Source organism: Monopterus albus, unplaced genomic scaffold, assembly GCF_001952655.1.
Source record: "Monopterus albus unplaced genomic scaffold, M_albus_1.0 scaffold3.1, whole genome shotgun sequence".
Classification (NCBI taxonomy): domain Eukaryota; kingdom Metazoa; phylum Chordata; class Actinopteri; order Synbranchiformes; family Synbranchidae; genus Monopterus; species Monopterus albus.
Window position 1 is genome coordinate 9,425,390 of NW_018127883.1, and position 3,041 is coordinate 9,428,430.

Genomic DNA, 3,041 nt, shown 5'->3' on the forward strand with positions numbered 1-3,041 from the left:
ATGTTCTAAATTGTTATGGTTACTTGATGGGTGTGGAGCTTCAGGGGTTAAGAGGTGTGAGAGCGGGAGGGAGTGAAGTGTGGGGGATTTTGAGCTACAGAGAGTGTTAGCAGGCTGTTTTTCTTTATTATTGTTGTTGAGCTGTTGTTTTGGCGTGGTTACGGCCAACAGTAACCGGTTGTGTAGAATTAATAAAAAAGCGACTATTCGTCGGCACTCAGGGTTCTCTTCCTTGTGTCCTGCGGGACGCTACAATACTGTTCCCAATTTCTGATATTTCCTCACTCTTTTCCTGGTACATCAAAGGAAGTTGCAAACCTAGTTCAGGTGTACTTGAAAAACGGCAATCAACTTTATGAACTAATTAAATAAATAATGCTGCTGCAACTATGGCCATAAAATGACTAAACTTGTATGTAGCTGGATAAACGTGCATCCTGACATGTGCTTCCATTAGACCGCTCCAACTAATACAGCCTTCTGCTTCCACTTGTAAAAACCTTATGACAAAAATACTAATGCTACTGCAACTGCCACGACTACTGCTATTATTGTTACTGGTAATAGTACCAGTAGGCACACTACAGTATCAAATGCACTTTATTAAGTACACCTAGCTCAAACTAACACAACAGCCATGAATCCTAACCCTCATGAAGGTCATAAAGTGCAACATTTATAACAAGATTAAGGAGAAGAGCGGGATGATATATAAAAACAAAAAAAAGTCCACCAATGAAATCTAAGCACTCGCTGCTACACCTTTTAGCCTACTTTGGGTCTAAAATACAGTTCAAGTTTACCACACCACATCACATCAGTAGCCCCCATTTACCTGCATGTAGCTCTCCCATTGGTCAATAAGCATATTCTTCTGCCCTTTGGACAATTGCTGTACTACCTGTCTACATGACTCAAAATTCTCCTGTTAAGGTACACTGTCCCACCTGTGAGACAGCACACAAACCTCATTCCACCACAACTACAACATGCCACACACTGTTAGAGAACTGTAGAGTCCCTGTACACAACACAACAGTACGTTAGCTCCACAGCTGACTGTTTTTATCACAGGACTCCAATGAATAAAATCCACTCAAGCATTAGTCCAACTAACATGCTGTCATAGAGAAGTAGTTTCCTCTGCTAATGCTAAGAGACTCCATATTGTCATGTTCAGTTGGATTTACCCATAAAGAAAACGCCCCCATTTACCTGCATGTAGCTCTCCCATTGGTCAATAAGCATGTCAAACTGTGTGTCAGCTGATCAGCTCTTTGATGACAACCTTCTCAGTGCTGCTCAAGGTAGGGGCATTCTTTAAGAAAATGATTGACAGGCGAAAGATCCAATCACATTATAAATGCATAGTATCTGGGTTTCCTACCTTGTTAAAGAGCCTTTCAGTGACTTAATGCCATTCTTTGATGGCTACAGAGTTAATACTGTTCAATTTCATTATTTTTGTAATATAAATGCTTTACATATTTAATTTGACCTGTTATATTCATTTATACAAAAATATTAAATACTGTAACAACATGTTTTTGGCAGAAATGGAGGTCCACCAGGGAAAAACCTCACAGACAACAATGTAGAAGGCTCATATTTAATACCGTCATCATGAGCTACTCTGAAGTGGTTCAGACGTGTATATTAGGTCATGAGTGTAATCAAAAGGCTAAGGTTGTAACTTACAAGTGAAAAGTTAATCTATTTAACATGGTTCAGTGATGTTTAGGACTGCTTGTGATCTCAGACTCCTTTGTGGAGAAGGTTAGATGGAAATCAGATTTCTGACCAGGCCTGCAAACAGTTGGATTTTAAAGTAATCAAACTAATGCAGCTCCTAAATGCTTTATCCAGTGCCCTGCCTTGAACAGATTATACACTGTAAACCCTCAAATGTTATCTGTGTGTGTATGCTCGTGTAATACTGTAAGCTCTTCCACACATGCCATTTTCTGTTAGTGTGCTTAGGCTTGACGAACCATGTGGAAAAATCAGCATGCTCATAATTTTTTTTTCATATTTCATAATCGAGCTACTAATATTAATTGATGTTTGAATGCACCAAGGCAAGTGACTTGGCTTGACTATGCTATGCTAACTTGTTGCACAGCCCAGATTTAACATGAAAGCTTCATAATAGTTGTCTTCCTGTTGACCATAAGGCCGCAGTCTTCTAAATACAGTAGCTACGCATCCATGCAAAGAGTGGGGGTGAAATGCTTGAGTCAGGATTTCAAAATATGAAATATTTGAAAAATATTAGCTTTTGCTGTCAAAAGGCAGATTTAGAGTCCCACAGACTTCAGGACTCTTGTTCCTCAGTCTGTTAAATCAAAGTTTGGTTGAAGTATTCCTGTGTAGTCTGTGGTTAAACTGAGGCTACCTATTTGTAACATCTGATGTGATACATACCAACTGAAGAGCTGCATATGGTTGTCAGGTTTGTAGCAATGTGAATAAGAGTGTGAAGTGCAGACACTGTTGGATTAAACACATGATAAAAAGGTGGTGCAACCACTTTAAGCCATTTTTCTAACAATATTTTTAATGCCTTAAGGATGCTTAGAGTGCATTTTGGTGGATTACATGAGATATAAACAAAGGATATTGGCTGACATTGAACCAAAGCATTATATCATAATGCTTTTCTAATTATCCCATGACATCAAAGTCATAATACACGCGTGTTTGTGTGAGCCCAACCTCCAAGCCGGTGTTGACCTTTAAGAGGAATCCGGTCTAGCCAGAGTGTAAATATCAGAGTGGAATTAACAGTGTTAAACAGAGATATGTCAGTTTGGCCAAGCAAAATATTTTATTATAGTCAAGGTATTGTATGATACAAGCAGTTTCACATAAAGTAGAATTTCTTGAAATAATGGCATTATTATGTTTAGCATCTCTACTCCTCAACTACTTTGTTAACATTTTAATGTGATTTTACAATCATTTTCAAGATTTTATGGAAATAATCATGTTTCCTATAAGAGAAAAAGGCCTCTTAAATGCTGAAATATCTTTTCTTTTAT

The 3,041-nt window shown here is 38.1% G+C and overlaps 1 protein-coding gene across 3 annotated transcripts in view; it reads right to left on the minus strand.

The window, feature by feature from the left end:
• LOC109962224 (cadherin-10-like) overlaps nucleotides 1-1,280 on the minus strand; it is a 65,021-nt gene extending 63,741 nt beyond the window's left edge. Inside the window, exon 1 of one of the 3 annotated variants that reach the window (XM_020603767.1) lies at nucleotides 1,216-1,280. The gene's annotated coding sequence lies outside the window, so the exon portion shown is untranslated. Of the gene's footprint in view, nucleotides 1-835; nucleotides 1,131-1,215 lie in introns of those variants that run through there. The other 2 variants (XM_020603752.1, XM_020603760.1) reach the window with 2 other exon arrangements.
• Between the last annotated feature and the right edge of the window lie 1,761 nt (nucleotides 1,281-3,041).